We start from the raw sequence: 23,605 nt of genomic DNA, 5'->3' as shown, positions 1-23,605 counted from the left end.
TTTCAAAGGACAAAATTCGTGTATTTCGTATTTAATTATCTTCCACCATGAATGTACGAAGACTGTTGTCATTCTTACCTTCCGATTCAAGGTAATTAAATAGGGGCAGCTGTCATACCCCAATTTTGTCCAGATAGTTCAAAAAACTTTTGTTAAGCATTCACAATCAGAGAGAATGGTACATAAACTTAAAACTTAGGGATCTTTACTTAATCCAAGCTTCACAAACCCTAATCATGTCGAACATTCACTGTGTGGTCTCCTAACCTTAATCTTACACGACTCTTCATTGTTCATAGTGCTTGGTTTCGTCTGCTTGATCAAAAGTTCACTCAACATTCATTTGTTCATAACTTTTGGTTCTAGTCTAAGCTCGTGGTTCCAATGAATTTAATCCTCTATGGTTCGTGCACTAGAGGATTGAGGATTCATTTGATCCACTTGGTCTATTATGGGTGGTTCGTGGTATTAACAGGTTTATGGTCTTGATTCTTTTATAAGGATTCGTTTCAAAGCATCACATGTTCTTGATCTTCGGCTTGGTTGGGGTTGTCATTATTACAATAGCACAGGTCTTTGGTTCATGCATATCATTCGTCCATACAAGTTTATTAAAGCCTAGTATGATTAAATTCAAGAGATTAATCATGCTCATTGGTTTAGGATTGGTGGTTCATTCAAAGTTATAGCATGGTTCATTAGCCATGTTCATGTGGTCAGTTCAAGTCATGTTCAAATTTATCATACATTTGTATTCAATACATGGTCCAACAAAACCTAATTCCAATTATTTTGCTCCCATTTTTCAAATCCATTTTTGCCAATCCATTCTATATCCACAATAACCATAACTTTTAAATCATTCCATTTAAACATATTTCAAGTCCACATTTCATGGCCAAAGTCTTATTTACAACAAGGTAATTCAACAAGCAGTGCGCTTGTACAACATTGTCCATGTCATTCAAATCCAAACTTCAACCGGGCTGCATCATTTTTCGACTTCAGCAAGACAAAGAAATGGATAAACTCATGGAATTTGTGGGCATGATCTCTCTAGAAATCCATTGTCAAAGGCATAATTTTCAATTATAGTGGTAACCTCATGATTTACACAAAGTTGTGGCCTATGATCTAAGGATTGGATGACATTACAAAAGAAAAGCATATGAGTTTGAAGCAGCATGACAATTAACCATGGCAACCCCATGCACCCTTTGTTTCAACACACTTCAAGAAGCAATAAACCTAGTATTATAAGTGAAACCTGCAGAATTCAAAAAAGAGAATATAGTAAGAATCATCCCAAAGAGATTATGCAACTTCTACAAGAGAGACGAAAATCATTTTAGGAATTTTCATACCAGGAACCGTTGCATGCCAGGGTAGTGCTTCTTCAAACAGATCTGAACAACCGGTGTCTGTATTCATTCCTTCACAAACACAATTGTTGGCTTCAAGCATGCGTACATTAGGTTTGACCAAAATACGGAAATGCTTAATGCAATAGACCCCAACAATAAAGAAGGGCTTAGACAGGGGTTTATTATTGACTTGGTAAAGCAATGTAGAACCACGAGCATGTGTCCTGCAACCTGACGAAATCCACACAAAGGCAAACCATGAGCAAGGTAGGAACAAATTTGGAATGGCAACGTCATGATACATGTAGATGAGATCCTAGCTACAATGCATTCTAAGTCACAATCAATATATATGAACCATAAGGCTAAAGCTGCAGAGGAAAATGGTAACGTCAAAACTGAGGAGGAAAATGGTGAGGTTACAACTGCTGAGGGAAGTGGTTCTAATCATCAAGAGGAAATGTCAGAGCTTACTACAGAGTTGGCTAATACCAATATCACTACCCGTCAAGAAAGCGGTGATGTTGCTACAAAATTTTATGTTGGAGGAATTCCCTACTATTCAAGTGAGGATGACATTCATAGTTATTTTGAAAGTTGTGGCACCATCACTGAAATTAATTGCATGACTTTTCCTGACACTAGAAAGTTCAGAGGAATTGCAATAATCGTTTTTAAGACTGAAGCAACGGCCAAACGAGCATTGGCTCTTGATGGATCTGACATGGGAGGACTCTTTCTTAAAATCCAACCGTATAAAGTAGCTCAAACAACCCGATTTACTCTAGAACTGAAAGAGGGATATAATAGAATTTACGTTGGAAGTTTATCATGGGAAATAATAGAGGAAGAGTTGAGGAAATTCTTCTTAAATTACAATATAAAGTCCATACGATTAGGGAAGGACAAGGAAATAGGAGAATTCTGAGGGTATGCTCATGTGGATTTCAGCGATAGTAAGTCACTGAAGACAGCACTTGCGTTGGACCAAAGTGTTTTATTTGGAAGGCCTGTCCGGATAAGCTGTGTAGTTCCTCTGAATAAAAAACCAGGTGCAGGTGAAAAATCAGTCGCAGGCTCGAAGCCAAGTGTAGTTGAAAAATCAGTTGCAAGTTCTAAACCACGTCTGAGTGAAAAAGTCAGTTGTAGGTTCTAAACCTCGTTCAGGGTAAACACGACCAAGACCTGCTGCAAATCACCAACATGAATTGAATACACTTGTACCATTATCATACAATGCAATGAGATATATGGTTTAGTGTTATGGCTATAATACCTGCAACATTGCCACTCCTCTTGAAAACCTGCAAGACATTTTCCCAATAAGAAAACATAACGTAACCTGCAAAATAAAAGCCAGACATATTAAGCAACCCAAGGAATTTTTAATTAAGACTTTTAAGAGAAGGAGGATATGTAGAGCGCCCTGTCCGAAATTCCAAGACATGAAAGTCCAAACCATCCAAGAAGAATCTTGACTAACTGCAACCTGTAACGAATAAATTAATAGCAGCAATCAAAGTGATATCAAAGTAGCTTCGTACACCAAACACTAAAACAACATGATTTGGATATGCATACATGGATCCAACCAACCATTGCATTACAAGTTTAACATAAACCAATCACATGTTCATATCAATGGCGTTATATTACAAGACTGAAAAATCTAGCGAAAAGCATGAGCCATAGCAGGTCGAGGAAATTTTAAAACCAAAATGAAATAGCAGACCAATTCCATCAACATAGTCGTATACATGAAGAGTTTAAAGCAAATGTTGATGTCATGATAAATGGGCGGGACGACCCGAGTTCCAGGTATATCAAGATGTGTCACTACAAGCAAAAACGCAAAAAAAGGAATTTGCTTTCAACAAATTGAAGATCCACAATCGGTCCCCACGAAATCTGAGATAAATCTAATCCTAACAGAATGATTCGGAGGATCCTCCGCCAACTCATAATCCACACATGATTTGAGACCTCATATTTCTTCTATAAAAACGATCTTAATCACTGCAAATGGGGGTCGAAAATAAGCAATGTTACCCTGCGCAAAAAAATCGAAAAAACTGTGAGAAACTCCAAAATATCTTAGCTCTTGAATCTTGACAACCCTAACCTAAGATTCACAGTCCTATTGAAAAGCATCAGTGAACGGTAAACAACCATACACACAGAAGAACGAGATAAGAGGTTGGGGATTCGAAGCGGGAAAGACGAAATCAAAATCATTTACCCTAGGTATGTTCGCGACTACCGGACATTCGCCGAAGTTATGAAGCTTCAGTTGAAATCTCTTATCCTTCACTTTGAGCGTTCCAATATCGTATCTTTTTCATAGTTTCGATTTCCATGCTGTGAACTTTATTGATCTTTGATGTTGGTTGTTGGTATGAGAATTTAGGTTAGTTTTTCTTTTGAACTTCAGATTTACGGTGATAAGACGATTGTTTATAGAAATCGATTTAGGGCCTGGGAATAGGGTAGTATGGCGTTTGTTTTTGGTTGAAAAAATTGAGTGTTAGGAGATTTTGAGGAGTGAAGTCTGAGCTTACATTAGGATGAACACCGAAGGGTGTTCATCGTGTGTTCTCCTTTTTGTTTTTTTTTTCTATTTTTGAAGAACTCTGTGTGTGTGTGTTTAAAATGAGGGAGAGAACGAATTTGGAGTTAAAAGAGTTACATCGGATCCCTCCTTCTTTACTGTTACCGTTTCTTTTCCCTTTAAATCCCAATAAAGATAATTTGTTGTTGATTGATGGAAATGCTGCAGGATGCGATTCCCCAATACCTATGTTGTTTTTGAAATTCTGGTATCAGATATGAGATGTCGAAGTAATGTCATGACACTAATGTTTGAACAATAACTAAAATATAAATAAGATAGAAAACAAATAAACAATTGAACAAGTGACACAAGCAATGGTTAACCCAGTTCGGTGCAAACTCACCTACGTCTGGGGGCTACCAAGCCAGGAAGGAAATCCACTAAATAGAATTAGTTCAAAGACTCTCAGTAAACAACTTCAAGTTATAGTCTTTTCACCTAATCTCTACCCGTGTGACTTCTATCTAAGAACTCTTAGATATGAGACCCTACTCACTCTCCCTCAATCACAGCAGTGATATAGAAACAAATATTACAAAGAAAGAAGACACTCTTCAAGAACACATACTTGATCTTGCTTAAAAGCTTCAACCAAGTAAACACACACTCGTGCTTCAAAGCTTAGAGTTGACAAATTACAACACAAAAGTCAGTCCAATTCAAACATCAATAAGATGAACGAATGACTCGCAATACACAAGCTCACACAAGACTAAAACCCTAACACTCTCTCACTATTTCATTTGTTTCTTGTGTGTTAAATCCAGGTTTTACATGGCCTTTAAATAGAAGCTTTCGAATGGGCCTGGGCATCATAAAACCCTAAACCTATTTTCCTTGCGTATCTTCTTATTAATGACAACTAATCATCCCTTATTGGAAAATAGATCATTCTGGTTTTAAATCAAATTACTCCTTGAATAGCGCATTCAATATCCACATAATCACACGCAAATTTGCATGAAAAGCGCAATCTTAAGATACATAACATTCAGACTGAACGTTCTATATACACATGTCTTAACATCGGGTCTGACATCTTAGCTAAATCCTGCACAACCATATTTAAACATCCTGCAGGAAACTGATATCACATGTCAAGACAACACGCGTCACAACTTGTGATAACTCTAGGTTTTACCAAAATTGATGCCAACACATAGAACCAACGGTTTTCAATATTAGTTTAATGATGATTGTCATTCATGGCACCATTTTTGGCCGATTTATGATGTCTCCTTCCTACTAGTTGTGGCGTTTCGGATACTCCTTAGGGTCCATTCAGGTGACCGGCCTTGGACGTTTAGAGAAGAATTTGGGCCTTAAGACCCATTCCTAATCCTTTGTAGTTTGTTTATTTGGGGTTGCTCCCCTTTTTTATTTCCTATACCCCTGGCTTGCTCTATTTTTATTTTATTTATTTCCTATTTTGATTTTAGCATTTAGCCAATAAAATATGATGACACTAGTAGTAAAGTATATTATTATTTTTACTTGATTATTTATTTTACCCCTTTTTGAATTATAAGTTTATCCTTGTATTAGAATATAATCAAGTGAATGGTTAATTAAGCATAGACGAATGCGATGGTTATTTTCTCCCTCATCAAGATTAATCGTTGATCGAACACCAAGTAATCTTCATCAAATCCTATCAATTCTATAATTCAAACCATTTTTATCTACACGTTTCCAAAAATATTTTGTAATATAAATTTTGGACGAAAAGGAGTATAATAAGCGTCTGCTTCATTATCTCTCGAGTATTCGAATAATTGGCGTTTGCCATATTGCTCGAATCCTCGTCATCTAATTAAAACCCTAAACTACAAATCCAAATCGCTTTCCCTAAATTAAATATAATTTCTAAAGACTTCATTTTTATAATTTAAACTTTGGATGAAAAGGGGTATAGTAAGCGCCCGCTTCACTATCTCTCGAGTCTTCGAGTAATTGGCATTCGCCATATTGCTCGAATTCTCATCGCCCAATTAAGACACTAACTACAAATTCAAATAATTTTTTCAAATAGATATAACTTCTAAAGAATATTCTTTTAGAATTTAAACTTAGGATGAAAAGGAGAATGGTAGGCGTTCGCTTCACCATCTCTCGAATATTTGAATGATTGGCGCTCGCCATATTGCTCAAGTTTTCGTCTTCCAATTAAAATACTTTAAATAAACTTGGATAAAGGAATGAGTGGCGGTCGCCTCACTATTCCTTGAATAAGAAAGTGTGAGGCGCTCACCTCACTACCGTGCATATTCGATTTCCGCAAACAACTTTCGATAATAATTTGAACAAAAAGGGAACAAGAGGCAGTCACCTTATCATTCCTCAAAAGATTGAATGATTGGTGTGCATCATATTGCTCAATTTCTTGTCATTCTTCTTCTAAAAGATACCAAATTCATTAAACCTAATTTCTCGCCCCCGTGCGGCCAACATCTTATTTCTTTTTAGAAAGAACATTGCTTAATCCTTTCTAGTGCTATTGAAACTAGACCTTAAGTCTCTACCGCGAACATGCAAGCCAACGTTTAACCGCTAGTGTGCAATCTAAGTACTTGTTCATTAAAACACATTCAACCTATCAAACCTCTCTCATTGCCCCCGTGTTATCGAAACTCTTTTCAAAAGAACATTGTTTAATCCTTTCTAACACGCACAAGAAACTAGTGCTTAAGCCTCTGCCGAGAGTAGACAAGTCAATGTTTAGCCTTTAGAACGTGATCTAAACATTCGTTCATTAAAAGACACCAACCAGCCGTAGTTCCCGAACTACGAATACTCTGATTTCCTTATTACACCATAAGGATACGTAGGCATGAGATTGCGAGATCTTGGCGAGCACACTAATAAAAAACATCCCCTTTCCCCCCTTTTGAGGTTTCCATCCATCTCTCTTTTCAATATTTTTATCACTCGAAGAAAACAAACAACATTATCTAACATTCAAATTGCAAATTAAAGTAAAAGGTTCCCGTTAAGTACAACGTACGGGAGGGGTGTAATACATTCCCCTTGTGTAATCGATTCCCGAACCCGAATATGGTTGCGAAGACCATTATTCTATTTTCTAAAGGTTTTATCGATATTTTCCTATTCCTTCATTGGGATAAATAAAGTTCGGTGGCGACTCTGTTCGAACATAATTTTTCTGCGACCATCGCGAGGGATCGTATTTTTCGAGATGCGACACATGGATGTGGCTATCTTTATTTGATGCCTTGCTCTTCATATTGCTACTTGCTTATTGATATTTCTTGATTTAAAGTCCAAAGGAAAAATAGGTTTCTATATGACATTCTTGTCTATTGGATTGCATCCCATTGGTCAGATCTTTTCAAATCTTAACTTTTAAATTTTTGCTTAGGATTAGTCTCTTTATCTCCTCCCATTTTCTTAAATTTCAAAATATCTCCCCCTTTTCAAAAATATTCTTTGCTTGTGATTTCTAAACTTTTACTTTATATCAAATTAGAAACTTTGGCCTTATGCCGTTGCATTTTTAAACTCTTTTCTTAAATCAAACTTGTAAATGAATCTAACCATATTGACTTAAAATTTCAAAAGACAAAAAGAACTAACACTCATTCAAACTTTTAGGCCCTTTTTGCCTCTTTTAAATTTAAATTTTGATTAAAAGAAATCCATTCATTTTGAAATTGATACCACGAACTATGAGGTTTTGATCCCTCATTTTTATGTTGGTACGTAGGCACAAGTCTGAAGGTCTTGTCAAACACAAAAATATAATTAATGAATTCTCTTCTCACATCCACACTCTATTTATTTCAAACATCTTTTATGCCAAAAAACATACACACATAAGAAAGGGCTCCCTAGGAGTACCTAGGACACTTTGGATGCTAACACCTTCCCTCTTTATAACCAACCCCCTTACCTATAATATGTGGCATTTTATTAGTTTTGATTTGAAAACTTATTATCTTTGGGTTTTTTTCGTACTTTTTCCTTTTCCTTTGGAAACAATAAAAGTGCGGTGGCGACTCTGGTTTTATTGACGTTAAGTTTATCCATAGCTTAATGGTCATGAATTTACCGTTACACCCATATGTTGTTAAGAGAGCCTTCTCAGGAAATGCATTGATTCTTACAACTATGGATGGTGAAGAGTTCACTCGTCTTGTGAACGTTGATGCAGCCAAGAAATACTTTGCCTAAAAAAAGAAAAGAGCAGCTCGCTAAGTTGAAAACCCGAAAGGGCGGCTTATACAAAAATGAGCGTCTCGGTGGATTGAAAACCTGAAAGGGCGATCCAGGCAAAAGTTAGAGACATAAAATAGAAAAATTATCCCGGGAGATAGAGTACCCCACATTGGGGAAATCTAGGCAAAAAATAGGGAGTATGGCAAGTAACTGCATCCGGCTAGTCCTGATCTTTAAGCAGTTTTGAACAGTCATTTGGTTCGTATTCATCATTCTCAACCAAAGACAAGAGCATATTGGATTTCAGAGTTGGTAGGGAGAAGAGTGGTCATTGTACTCAATATAGCTCTTTTCCATGTAAATTACCATTTTCAAGCTTTGTACAGATCCATGGAGTCCCGCCATTTGCGGACTACAATTCTAATAAATAAAGTTGAGCCTTTATACAATCATTCATTATTCTTATTTGTTTCTGTTTAATAAAATTCAATTTTATGATGGTAAATTTGAAATAAAAAAATAAATGAATAATCATTTTTCTAAAATAATAAGGCATTTACTTTAAGAACATCGAATTCAAAAAGGAATATCAACAACAATCTAAGAACAGTAAGTCTTGATGTGTGAAGCATTGTTGTCTTACCTAAGCAGTTGTTAGTGATTTTATCTCCCCAACAATTTGTTGTTCATCCTCAGCGTGGTTGATGAGTAGCTCCCAAGCACTTTATCATTTATCCCCAATGGAGCGGATGTGTTGTTCTCTTTACAATTCATCATTCCCCAGCTGAGACTTCCATGTTTGTCATCCTCAGTTTGCATTTGTGAATGAACCCTGGATCTCCAGTCAAACCTTTATTTGGTTTTCAGATCCCCAACACACCTTTATTTGGTTGTTGCATAGACGTGGTAGTATTTCCCCTTTGTGAATATGCAGATTCGGTAAATATTTGGTACCTTGGAATTGGTGTATTGCTCAATCCCCAAGAGTCTTGTGATTGTTGTTTTCCTTTTAAGGAATTGTTGTAGGTTTACATCCTCGTATGGCCTTTGACTTTTCCTGGAGGATTTTGAATCCCCAATGAAGTCCCTCACAAAGCTGATTTTTATTGGAATCCCCAATAGATTTGTCTGGTTCCCCACTCAGAGTTTTACCTCTTGTTGTGACGTGGATTCCCCGCGGAGTTTCCTCTTCTGATGAAAGATCTCCTCATTTTAGACAGTGTTTGATTCTGAGCAGTATTTGATGTAGTCATCCCCTGTAGGGTTGTCTCCCATTTTATATGTTGTTGACCTAAAATTCCCCACAACGTTGACTTGTTGCTTTAAAGTATGTATGTCTCCCTCAGCTTGAAGATGTGGATGCTTAGCATGTTGGTTGATTTTCTCAACAGTGCTTTCGTCCCCCGTGAAGTTGCCAAGTTGTATTTTCTCCTCTCCCAGAGAGTTTGAGCTTTAAGCAATATCTTTGTCAATCTTTTCTTATCCCCTAGCAGTGGTTCCTCCTCCTTTGAGAGTCTAGTTTTGAGTTGGGTTTATTTTAATCCACATTATTTCTATTGATATATATATTCTTTTTTTCCTCTGAGCGCTAAGTCTTCAGCGGTTTTTGGTCAGACACATGTTCCCCATGCTTTTCCCCAACCAGAGTTGAGCATTGAATTTGGATCTTGATATCCCTATCTTCCTTAAGCACTTGGTGTTCCCATCTTGTTGAGATTAGTCGAGTATCTAGTTATGATGATTGGATCTTCATTGTTGTATTCTTTGTGTTTGTCAGCTTAATCATATACATACTCATGCATATACATGGCATCCGATACTTCATTACGCATTTTACACATTTGACCTTTTTTCTAATCCCCTGCCTTGGTGATATCATTTCCCCATGCAGATTTGGTGCGTTTGTCCTCCTTCAATGTAGAGCGTCATCCCCTTAAGCAGAAAGAGTTTATCCTTTCTTCTTCCCCATTGAGTTATTTCCTCATGGATGATTGTTATTTTGATTTCCTCCCCAATTCATTATCTGGATAAAACCACTTCCCTTGAGTTATGTCCTCATTGGGTTGAGTCTTGTTTGATTGTTTCTTTCTAGTTATTACCTAGATAGATCTTTTGGTCTTCAAGAGTTTATTACCCAGTAACCGGTAATATCCTTCTTGATGTTAAGTACTTTACCTATGTTAATTTACCCAGTAACTGGTAAAAGGTAATTTACTTCTTTCATTTCTCCAGCGGATCTTTTTTCGTTTCCCCAAGTAGTCTATCCTTGATATGTTCACTTTAATCGGTGACGGATATTCTTCCTGTTTGGTATTCTACCCAGTAAAGGGTATATATAAACCCTCTCTTTGGTCTTCAACCCAGTAACGGTAGTTGTAAATCCTTCTTTTCCAGCAAGTTTACCCTTGATATGTTCACTTCAACCGGTGATAGATATCCTTCCTGTTTGGTATTCTACCTAGTAAATGGTAGATATAAATCCTATTGTTGTAAGGACGATCACCTTTGTTAAGCTGCCTTAACCGTTAGTTGGTGACTCTCCCTTGGAGTTTATCTTTGATATGTTCACTTTAACTAGTGACAGATACTCTCTCTTTGGTCTTTTACCCAGTAACCGGTAGTTGTAATTCCTATTTTTCCCGACAGTTTATCCGTGATATGTTCACTTCGGTGACGGATATTCTTCCTTCTGAGTTTATCCTTGATATATTCATTTTAACTAGTAATGGATACACTCTCTTTGGTCTTCTTACAAGTAAACTGGTAGTTGTAAATCCTATTGTTTTCTTTTTCCAGTAGGCTATTCTTACCCAGTAACCGGTAATGAATATTCCTTATTTTCCTCAGTGAGTCATCCTTGATATGTTTATCTTAACCGGTAACGGATGTCCCTCTTCCCGAGTGTATCATCTTCCTACCCAGTAACAGGTGGTAGATAATATATATCTTTTACTCCTGCGTTGAAGTTTTTTCTTCCCCAAATGAGTTTGGATTCGTATTTATTTATGAAATAGAATTCCCTTTGGTGTCTAGATATTTTAGTTTTGTTCTGATTTACGCATTTCCTTAGCAGGTTTTCTAACTGTATTGGTGTTATCCCAAATACATGAAGATTCCTTTTCCCCCAGTCTGAGTCTTTCCATTGATTTATTTTTATGGAAATCCCCTCATATCTCCAATAGTTTTTAAGTCGTAGCCTGGCCTACGCATAGCTTTTTATCCCCCAGAGTATTTGTCTTCCCAATGAGTTTTCCTTATGAATGCATTGTGCTCCTATGGACTTTCAGCCTCTCCCGGATTCTTTTTCTTTGTGGCAATATATTCCCCACAAAGCTTATTTTTGCATTCATATCATATGCCACATGAGGTCTCTTAGGGACCAAAATTTGTTTCTTGATGTTGTTATTTAAGTTCATTCTACCGAGTTGATACGAAGATTTTAACCTTCACATCCTCAGCTAGAATGACCTTAAATAGGGGTAGTTGTAAGACCCCAATTTTGACCTTAAGATCCCTCATGCCATCTCATAATTTTCATTGGCATTGGGATCACACCTTGGCATCCTCCTCACCCCTCATCCATTGGATTTTCATTGGGAGAGATTACTAAGCATTTGTTTGTATCATACTTTATTTTTCTTTTTTCAACTAACCAAAATACCAAAAATATGTCTAGTGTAGTGTTGTTTCTTTTGTAGGTTGTATGTGCATCCACATATTCCTCATCAAGCTCACATCTAGGGTTTGAGACCCTCAGTGCAAAGTATCAAGTTATCAAAGGTTGACATTCGTTCTAAGCATCGTATATGGATCCCTTTCTTCTTTAATTGTCACTTTGATCAAGAATTCATCAAGAGTTTGAAGCTAGTTTGTCATGGAAGCCCTAATTCATCTGGGTATCTTGTGTGCCTTCCTCAGCAAGTTTCTTCAACATTTGATCAAATATTATCAAGGGATACTCCATTGTACTTCATCATAAACATATATGATCTTCCATGAGCCTCAAAGATCAAAGGAACTTCAATTTTGCAAGTTGGTTCAAGGAGGTTGACCAGAGAAGTCAACTGGTCAAATCTATGGTTCCCTAGACCCTATCTCCTACACTTTTTATCATATGAAAATGATTACAAGATCAAGTTTACTCTTTTATGACATTAAAAACAACATTCATGTGGGCATCAAGAACTACTTTTTCTTGGAAAGTCATTTTTTTATGGTGAAAGATTATAGGTCATTTTGTTTGTGCCCTAGATAGAAGGTTAACTTCAAAGAACCATAACTTGGTAAATTTTCATGATATTAAGATCATACAAGTTTCATGATCAATTTCAAGATGTATTCTCCAACTTTTCTTCTTTGAGAAAGGTCAAATTTCACTTACAAGGGCATGTACTAAGAGGAAACATTATAGGTCATTTTGGGTCATCACCATTGAACAAGCAAGTTTCCTCAACTTCTAAAACCTATAACTCTATTATTCTAGATCCAAATGGTTTCCAATGTTTTACCAAATTGAAGAGGATTGAAAGTGTTACAACTTTTAAGAAGGAACCAAAGTCATTTGAAGCTCATAGCAAAAGTTATTCAAGGTGGAAAAAAGGGTCATTTGACTTTTAACTTGGAAATTTTTCAACTCTTTTTTATTCCTCCAACTTCCACCCTAAAATTCATCATTATCTAATATCCAAATGGAAAAAGTTTCAATATTAAAGTTGTTACCCTTTATGCTAGCTTTCCAAAGAGTCCAAGATCATGGCATTTGGATCAAATTTGAGGGACTTGCGCATGTTTCCTTTGAATGGTCCTATTTGGCATATTTTGAACTTAATTTGTCACACACCTTTACATGGCTTCATGAAGTGATCTCAGCATCAAATGTGAACGAATTTGGACCTATTGCAATCATCATTTGGGCCTTAATGCATACACATGCAACCATGCACATGAGTTGCTATTTTTGGATTCAATTTCAAATGGTGTGAATATCACTTTGCATTGCCTATATAGTTAACTCATTAGCCTTAGAATGAAAAAAAAAACTTTCCCAAGATTTGATTATCAATCCCAAACATCCATTAACAAAATACCTTAAAGGTTTCAATTGAAATCGAGTTTTAGTTCTCTTTCTATTTTGGAACTAAAACTCCAAGGATTCAAAGCCTTTTGTGTTCCAATCATCTCCTGCAAGCAAGAGGAAGCAAGGTCAGCATCATTTGCATTGAGATCTAGCACATAATCCACTACCCGAAGATGAATTTTCAGAAACTTCAAGTCTTCGATTCTCTCTCAATTATCCCTAATTTTACATGATTTCTGGTTGGCTGAAGTCCTACCAATGTAGGCAGCAAGATTGAGTTACTTTGAGATCGAAAAGAAGCAACTCAGTTTGCATATCTCATTTTTCAATTCCACATATCTTTTTGTATAGTGAGAATTGGAAGAAATTGAGGTCATATCTGTGTTCCTCGTGATTTTCTCTTTAAAACCATATGTTGGATATTTCATTTTTTGTGAATTTAATGTTTTTTGACTTGTTTTTAATTAATTTTAAATACTTCTGACTTTCCAAAAATTCCCAAAATTTTTGTCTAAGGTCCTTTGATGTTGTTTGACCTAGGATAAATCCCTTGGTCATTTATTTGTTGATTTGAAAGGATTTGAGGTTTTTCCCCTTTTAAAATGAATCTTTATTCATTTTTAAATTAATTTTAATTGATTAATTGTTTAAAAATTATGTCGAGCCATTTGGTTGACCTTGTGTTGTTTCATCTTCTATTTTTCCTTGATCATGGTTGATTTGAACTTCCATTTGATCAATACTATTGGATTTATGGGGTTGATGAAGTGTAAACTTCATCCCTCGAGATGAATGGATAGTATTGATCAGATTAAATTCCTCCCTTGATCAATTTGGGATTCCATTTCCATTTCACTTCATTTTCTTCCCTCTTCTTCCTCAATCCCTCATTGATCAATGACTTCTCAAATATTCAAATGCTAGTTGAGTCATCAATGACCTTGTGTCAGATGAATCAACATGAGCTTGATTGAGATAGGTACATCCCATTTTATTTTTGTGTGTGGCATGCTTTAGGAGCTTGGTCATTATTGTAGCGGTAAATTCATGACCATCAAGTTATGGATAAACTCGATGTTGGTAAAACCAGAGTAGCCACCGCACTTTTATTGTTTCCAAAGGAAAAGGGAAAAGTACGAACAAAACTCAAAGATAAGAAGTTATCAAATAAAAACTAATAAAATTCTAGAGATTATAAGTAAGGGGTTGGTTACACAAAGGGAAGATGTTAGCATCCAAAGTGTCCTAGGTACTCCTAGGGAGCCTTTTTTTGGATGTATATGTTTTTGGTATAAATGATGTTTGATAAAATATAGAGTGTAGGGATGAGAAAAGAATTCATTGATTATATTTTTGTGTTTGACAAGACCTTCGGTCTTATGCCTACGTACCAACATAAAAATGAGGGATCAAAACCCCGTAGTTTATGGTAAAAATTTCAAAGAAGTTGGTGAATTGATTTTAATCAAAAGTTTTAAAAGAAAAGGCATAAAAGGCCAAATACTTGAATGGGATTGTTAGTTCTTTTTGTATCTTTTTTGAAATTAAATTCAATATGGTTACTTTTATTTACATTTTTGATTTAAGAAAAAGTTTGAAAATTCAGTGGCATAAGGCCAAAGTTTCTAATCATTAAAACATATCTAAGTTTGAAATCACAAGCAAAGAAAGTTTTTTTTAAAGGAGAGAGAGATTTTAAAATTAAAGAAGTGGGAGGAGATGAAAAGACTACCCTGGGAAAAACTTAAAAGTTAAGAGTTAAAAAGATTTGGTCAATGGGATGCAATCCAACAGACAAGAATGTCATATAGATATCAATTTTCCTTTGGACTTTGACAAGCAATAAGCAATATGCAATGAGCAATGAGCAATATCCTAGTATCATGTGAAGATCAAGGCAACAAATAAATATAGCCATAATATCCAAGCAAGCATTCCAATAGCTAGCAGTCTTCAGTATCTTCCAATATAGCAGATGAAATATTCCTTGATCAACTCAGAAGAAATCATCAGACATAAATAATAATAACAAAATAACAATTAAGCACAGAGACAAAGTACCAGATGAATCAAAGAGATCCAAGGTCTTACATCAGATGAAGGCATGGTCAAAGACAGCTCAGTCTCAGATCAATTTGCCTAGTTCTAAGTCCAGAGGTTCAAATCAAATCCCAACAGTCCAACCAGATATTTTTTAGGGTTTTTGTTGTTATTAAATGCTTTAAGGTCCTAAGACCATAAACAAAATCAAAATAGAGCAAACAATATATATATATACAATCACAGGATATGGCTCAAATGAGCAAAGTGAAAAGGACTTGAAGCATAAACAAGTTGCATGAAATGTAAATGGCAATGAATGATAAAGGTACTGAAATTTAAATGAATTGAAAGTAAAGCAAAGTTAATTAAGATGTTAGTCAATGACCAGTCAAATGTTAGTGATGAACTTTAATTGATTAAGTCATTCTTTGGAGAACACTCAACCATTCATTCACAAGTATGAATCCTTGAACCAACACATCATCCATGAGAAGGTCTCCAACTTTGATAAATCAAAAAGTATGCCACTAGCTCTCATGAAAAGAAAAAAAGGTCAAGTTTCCACACAATGCCATGAAGAATTGGAGACTTACAATCTCACTTACTAGAATGATATGCCTTCTTGATCAAATTTAGCTTTATGTTAAGCAATCGTAATTGGACTTATGTAGAAGTCACAACTATCTGAGTTTGGGAAACAAAAATATAGGTGTTAATGCATGTTAGAGATTTGATACAAGGAACCAAACTCCTAAATCATACCACACACTAAAACAAATGGGGGGAGGACCTATCTCAGTCTGGCTCATGTTGATTCATCTGACACAAGGTCATTGATGAATCAACTAGCATTAGACATGAAGAGATTTCATTGGTCAATGAGGGACAGGGGAAGAATATGGATGAAGGTGAAGAGGGAATGGGAAATAGAAGCACAAATTGATTATGAGAGGAATTTCATCTGATCAATACCATCCATTCATTTGGGAAGATGAAATGTACATTTCTTCAATTCCCTAAACCCAATTGTATTGATCAAACAAAAGTCAAATCAACCATGACCAAGGCCCAAATAGAAATTCAAACATCTTAAGACCATAAAAATGGCTCAACATAATTTTTAAACATTTAATCAATTAAAAATCAAATTAAAAGTGAATTAAAATGCATTATTAAAAGAACAAAACCTCAAATCTCTTCAAAACACCAAATAAATGGCCAAGGAATTTATCCTAGGTCAAATAAGGTCAAAGGACCTTAGACAAAAAATTTCATGATTTTATGAAAGTCAGAAGTATTTTAAAATAATTAAAAATGTGTACAAAATCATTTAATTCATGAAAAATATCAAAATTATTCCAAAAAATAATTTTAATTCAAAATATGGAAGAGGAAAATATTTAAATATTTTTGGTGAAAGTCCCATATTTTTGGGATTAAAAATAAAATTATTATGAATTAAACAAAATAAGCTAATAAAAATATAAAATCAAAAATTAAAAGAAATTCAAAAAAACAAGGGCCATCAGATCTCCTTCATTAATTGAGGTGGCAGATCTGATGGCCAACGCGTGTTATCCATCAAATGCCTCAGTCAACACACACGTAGGGATGGTATTTAAAAACAACGAATGAGATTAGAACGTGGAGCGATTATCTGATGGATAGGTGTCGCAACCTAAAAAAAAGAAATGCGAAAAAAAAACAATCGGCGAAAAAGAAATGACAAGAGAGTCACCACCGTGCGTTATTTATCCCAAAGGAGGGAAAGGAAACGCTCGAAGTAAGCCTGGAAAAAGGAAAGGAAAAGACAAGGTCTCGCAACCAAATCTTGGGTTCGGGAGTCGATTATGCGAAGGGAAGGTATTAGCACCCTTACGCATCCGTAGTACTCTACGAGATCCACTCTTGTGGTTCTTGTCTAAAGGGTGTGGGTTTATCTAATGTACTATTTACTAAAAGAGGGGTCAAAAGAAAATGACTCGCACGGATGTCGCATCCACTGCATACGTATCTCATCTGAATATGAGAATCAGAGTCTTCGTAGCTCGGCTGACCTATTTGTTTGTGTGTTTTTTATAGATGAACGACGTTACTACGCAATCTACCGGATGCTCGACCTCTGGAGACTTACTCGCCTGTAGTAGAAGGAGTTAACGTGTTCTTAGGAGAAGAAAAATCAATGAGTTTGTTGTGTTTTAGGAATGCTCATGCAAAAAAGGAAGTCCTAGACGAAGGAACCGTGCTACCTTAATTGACATGCAAACGAGAGACTAAACGAAGCCTAGCAATCCTATGGGGAGACGATCACACCATACAAAACAAACATGCATAAAGTAAACACGCCAACAAGGGGGCTCAAACATACATGGGTAGGGCTTTAGTCAAGAGGGGTCATATCAACCTCGACAAACAAGCCATGGAAGGGTAATCAAACGGGCTCTTAACCACTGACACTGAACGTTAGGGTGAGCAGATCAAAAGGGTAATGAGGATAAGACCTCATAGCTCTTAACCCTAGACAAGGTGAGCTCATGACAAAAAGTGGGGATTCAGAAAGGTGGAACCCTCTCCACTGACGACCGGACAAAAGATCTTGGGCTTTTGTTCTAAAGCATCGACAAGTAGTGCGAGCATAAAGAACGACACACTGAATAACGGGGATTAACTACTAATCCCTTTTATCCGTCAATTGCCTCTTCATGGAGGTCTTTAGCAATGGCGCCTCTTCTTGGAGGTCTTTGGGCACAAAAGTAAACATACAAAAACATTGCCTCCTATCGAGGTCTTCCAGCTAAGAAAGCGGTAAAATACGGGAAAGATGTAAAAGGGATCAAGAGATCTACCACACGGATAAAGATCCGAAGTAACAGCAACTAAAGAAATAAGAAACCCGAAGATCTCTCAGGCTAGCACCATCAAAGAAAACAAGTCAGCAAAGCAATCAGAATAAATCTCCAAATGGTATCCCACAAATAAAGTGGAATACCAAGCAAGCTATCTCTTCAAGAGTCATGTAAGCCCTCAAAAAAACTAAACAAACAGGTTAGAATAACAAAATAGGGTGCGATCAAGAGTTGCACCAAACCAGAATCAAAATGTAGCCACATGAATCATGCCATTAAAGTTCACAAGAAGCTCACACAAAGGAACCCAGGACAGGAGGCCTAAACCTCTTGTCAAACAAATGCATCAAAAGGGTATCAAAACTCAAAGTCAGGGGGCAAGGATCCACACATCAAGACATGACATACATACTAAAACATGTGCCCGGATGCAATAGAAATCATGTTATAACAAACACAAAACAGATTGGAGAGCAAACAGAAAGAAAACAGTTACTGTCGCGATCGCTACTGCTTCGCTTAACGAAGGCTTAGCGAAGCTTTGCTGCAGATTCGCCTAGCGAAGGTGCTAGCGAATGCCTGCGGGTTTTGGGTTCTTCTTTGATAACAATACGATTTCAAGAACCCCAAACCCTATGGTATCCATCTCAGAAGCGAAGTGATTAAACATTCAAGGCATTGTTCTACACATTCATACACATCTAAACCCGCATGCAAAACCTAACTATACCCACTCTCCCGGATTCAACCATAATACCTCATGCTTCGGGAATTTCAAATTAAAAGCGTAAAGTAATGGGAATAAGGAAAACCTGATTGGAGAGATCTAATGAAATTTAATTGCACCGTTGGGTTTGCGGAACAATCTTAGGGTTTATATGAGAGGGAATTGGTTCTTTGTAGATGAGTTCCCTTTAGTCTCTGGAGGCTGCTCTGAATTCGTTAGAATCTCTCTCCCTCTCTAGGGTTTTTTCACTGAACTTTTAGAATTTATAATCTGATTTTCGTGGCTTTGTGGGCTCAAATGAGAGAGGTCCAAGTCCAAAAAATTTCGGTTATATTTTTAAAACGCGTGGGCTTCGCCTAGCGAAGAATATGCTCGCCTAGAGAGCATGACATTTCAGACTCTGGTGGCTCGCTAGGCGAACCATTCTGCTCGCCTAGCGAGCATGACATTTCCAGTCATCCTTTCCAAATTTGTAACCTGTGCGCTGGACCTTTGTTCCTTCAGTTGACCAACAGTTGACTTTTGGCTTCATAGTTGAATTTTGAACCGTACTGAGCCAATTAAGCTTGATCCTTCAGATAGAACGCACAAAGTGACTTGAATGATATCCGAGCTTCTTGGAAGATAAACTCTTGGAGCTAACTCTGATTGACATGATGAAATGCAATATGAAATGTTAAATGACCTAAAATGAATGCATGAATGAGGAGGGCAAATTTTAGGTGCTACAGCTGCCCCTATTCAATCAACTGTGAACCTGAACGGATGAAAGCAGCGGCTATTAGACTTTCAAGGTAAATAGGGATTGAATACCAAAAGAACCGGAGAATTTGCACTCTGTAGGTGACGAATCAAGGAAAGTGACTTGTTTTATTGTCATTTTGTTGTGTTATTGTTATGTTTTCCTTTGTTTTCAGGTTTTTACTTTAATCGGAGCCCCGATCGAGAAAAGGAGCGAAAAAGAGCCAAAAACCCTAAAATTCAGCATTTTGCTCTTATGGCCTACCCAATGGCGGGCGCCACAGGTCAAGCCATGACGTGTCAAATTCAACTTCCATCAACTCCCACGTTTTCCCACTACTTCCACTAAGGCGCCCCATATTGTGCTTGTGGCGGGCGCCATGGCCTTGTGGCGGGCACCACAAGAGGAAAAACAGTTCCCTCTTATTTTCAAGTTGAAGGGCATCCAAGTCATTTTCGTCTTTTTACTTGCTTATAAATAGAAACGCGAATTCACTTTACAATCATCCAAACTTAGAGCAGACGAAGATCCAAACTTAGAGCAGAGGCAAACTCAGAAGCAACTTTGTTTCACTTAGGCATATATTCAGTATTTTGTAGTGGTAATCGCTTCGCATTGGAGTGTTACCACAATTGTGTCATCAAGTCTGTGATAGAGTATGTAATCGAGTTTGAAGCACTTTGGAAGGAAGTTAATCCTGCCGCCATTTTCTTTTCCGCATTGCAATTTACTCAGCCCTCCGATTGGAGCAGGTTTTTATTTCTCGCACTCGCTTTAAATTATTTATTTCCCTCACTCTCTTTTACTTTATTTATTTCTCGCACTCGCTTTACTTTATTTATTTTCTTGCACTCGCTTTAAATTATTTACTTTCCGCACTCGCACTACTTTTATTTACTTTCCGCACTCGCACTACCTTTATTTATTTTAATGCACTTTTACTTTACCATGTCTAGCTAAATTTATAAGGTTAGAATGTCAGGATCATAATTGAACCGATAATCCGTACAATTGTTCGTAGAAACACTTAAGGGCTATTTTAACTTTCAAATTAAGTTTTCCCGCACTTCAATTCCGTTGGGTAAGATCGAAAGCCGTCCAACGTCTTTTTAAACTTAATTGTTTTTTAACTATTACAAAAACAGCGAAAGCGCTTTGTTTAGTTCATTAGGAGATTTTAACATTAAGAAGAAAAGAGATTTTAAAAACTATTTTCAGACGCGTTTATAAGTTTAAAGTCTGGTTCGTAAAAACCTCTTTTGGTTAAGAAATCCAGGTTATAATACTTTTCAACTTAGTCAAGACACTATATTTCTTAAAAATAGGTTTACTACTCTAACGCAATGCGCGCCTTTTTATAAGTGACAATAAGAGGGTTTGATTAGGGAGTACAACTCGGTTCTGAATATGCGAAAGCGACAGTTCCTGTTAAATTAGTTCTTTTCAAAGTAGGAAACATTACCCATAAGTAGTTCAATTAGCAAGTACTTGGATTATCAATTGATTATGTGAATTACATTCGACCCTGTCTTTATTAATTAAATCTATTTAAATACTTTACTTTTCATTGCACACTACAAAAACACTTATTTCGATTGCCTTTGATAAACACCATAACGACAGATAACAATAGATTGACACTTGGTCTCTGTGGATTCGATAATCTTTTATATTACTCTGACGCGTTCGTATACTTGCGAAAAGCATGCATCAAGTTTTTGGCGCCGTTGCCGGGGACCAATTTCGTCAAATTTCATTTTCCTGTTGTTATATCGTTTAGACTTAGGTTATTTCCCGCCGGTCAATGCGAAGAACTCGCAGCACCGGAAGTTTAAGCTTAGTAAACCCTCTGGCGGAACCTGAACGTTACGCTCGCGCATGTTTATTCTTTCATAGAATTAAGAGAGCTATGGCCGAAGATCAAAACCAAAGACCTCTTAAGGACTTCGCTCAACCATCTAATGAAGAACCTAGTTCTAGTATAGTAAACCCAACTATCCCAGCCAATAACTTTGAACTTAAACCATCTCTGTTACAACTAGTGCAACAGAGACAATTCGCGGGTCTCGCTACCGAGAACCCTAACCAACATTTAAAAATATTTCTTCAATTAGCAGATACCTTTAAAACCAATGGGGCTTCTCCTGAGGCAATACGTTTAAGATTATTCCCTTTTTCCCTCAGAGATAAAGCCCTATCATGGTTAGATTCCCTGCCACCCAATTCCATTACGACTTGGGATAACCTTAGAAGAGTTTTTCTTGCTAGATATTTTCCCCCGAGTAAGACCGCCGTTCTTTGAAACCATATAACTAGATTTACCCAAAACCAAGGAGAATCGTTGTTCGAAGCTTGGGAGAGATATAAAGAGTTGTTACGAGCATGCCCACATCATGGCTTAGAAAACTGGTTAATCATTCAAACCTTCTATAATGGACTTCATTATAACACAAAGATGACCATCGACGCTGCCGCAGGCGGTGCTCTGATGAATAAACCTTACCCTGAAGCTAGTGCCCTCATCGAAGACATGGCTCAAAACCATCAATCATGGGGAGTCGAACGAGCGACAGTTGTGAAGAAGGAAGCCCGAGGAGGAGTGCATGAACTAAGCTCTATAGACATGATGCAAGCTAAAATGGACGCATTAGCCCTTAAAGTCGAGCATATGTACACGAACCCGAATACTGTAGCCGCAGTTTCGTCGGATTGTGAGATATGTGGAACCAAAGGACACCAATCCGCAGAATGCAGTCTATTAAACGAAACCCACTCTGAGCAAGTGAACTACACCCAAGGGAACCCATACTCGAATACCTATAACCCTAGATTGAGGAATCACCCGAACTTCTCCTATAAAAACAATAACCCTATCCAAAATAATGCACCTCCGAGACCTAGTTATCAAGCCCCTAGATCAAATCAACCTATGCAACCTGTACCACCAAAGCCGAGCCTTGAGAAAATTATGGAAAATTTTATCACCGCTCAAACCCAACAAAACAAGGAGTTCATGAACCAAAGCATTCATGTTAACGAATTGATTACTCAGTTAGGAACCAAGGTTGACCAAATAGTTACTCATACCAAGATGCTTGAAACCCAGATCTCTCAGGTGGCTTTAAACCAAGCCCCTCAGACTACTCCTGGAGGACAATTCCTTGGACAACCTCAACAAAACCCGAGAGGACGAGCCAATGCCATTACCCTACGAATTGGGAACGCTTATGATGAGCCACCAAACCCAAGATTGAGTGAACTCAAAACTTCTAAGGAATGTACCAAACCCCCGGACAAAGTAAAGGAACCAGAGGAATCTGAAAACCAGGAAGGTCGAGAGAAAGGAGAAGAACCTAAAGATAAAATTTACGTACCACCCCCGCCATATAAACCACCTATACCATATCCGCAAAGACTCAAACAAACCCAGATCAATAAACAGTACCAAAAATTTATTAAAATTATAGAAAAACTTCATGTAGAAATCCCTTTCACAGAAGCCATCACCCAAATACCTTCTTATGCAAAGTTTCTGAAAGACATCCTTACCAACAAACGTAGACTTGACGATCCGAAGCCTTTGGAATGTAATGCTATTTCCGAGGACAAATTAGCAAAGAAAGATAAAGATCCTGGAAATTTCTCCATTCCTTGCCTTTTGGGTAATCATGTCATCAATAAAGCTTTTCTAGACTTAGAAGCTAGTGTGAGCCTAATGCCTCTAGCAGTTTGTGAGAGGTTAAACTTAGGAGAGTTATAACCCACTAAGATGTCACTTCAGTTAGCCGATAGATCTGTTAAATATCCGATAGGAATTTTAGAAGATGTTCCTGTTAGGATAGGTCAACTATTTATCCCTACTGATTTTGTTTTCATGGACATCAAAGAGGATAATGATACACCAATCCTTCTAGGTAGACCATTCTTATCAACTGCAGGAGCAATAATAGATGTCAAGAAAGGAAAGTTGACATTTGAGGTAGGTGACGAGAAAATAGAATTTATACTTTCGAAATTTC

General features: G+C 36.9%; 1 non-coding gene and 1 pseudogene across 1 annotated transcript; one reads left to right on the top strand and one right to left on the bottom strand.

Moving 5' to 3' along the window:
• Positions 1-1,689: 1,689 nt before the first annotated feature.
• On the top strand, positions 1,690-2,520 carry LOC127136019 (phragmoplastin interacting protein 1-like; annotated as a pseudogene).
• A 19,359-nt stretch (positions 2,521-21,879) lies between these two features.
• LOC127078025 (small nucleolar RNA R71) lies at positions 21,880-21,986 on the bottom strand. Its single transcript, XR_007787775.1, has one exon. It is a non-coding gene; the product is annotated as a small nucleolar RNA R71 (small nucleolar RNA).
• Positions 21,987-23,605: the final 1,619 nt, after the last annotated feature.

The sequence above is a fragment of the Lathyrus oleraceus genome, chromosome 4, assembly GCF_024323335.1.
Source record: "Lathyrus oleraceus cultivar Zhongwan6 chromosome 4, CAAS_Psat_ZW6_1.0, whole genome shotgun sequence".
In the NCBI taxonomy this organism is placed as follows: Eukaryota; Viridiplantae; Streptophyta; class Magnoliopsida; order Fabales; family Fabaceae; genus Lathyrus; species Lathyrus oleraceus.
Note: the sequence above shows the minus strand (reverse complement) of the source record. Positions and strands in the feature narration are given on the sequence as shown.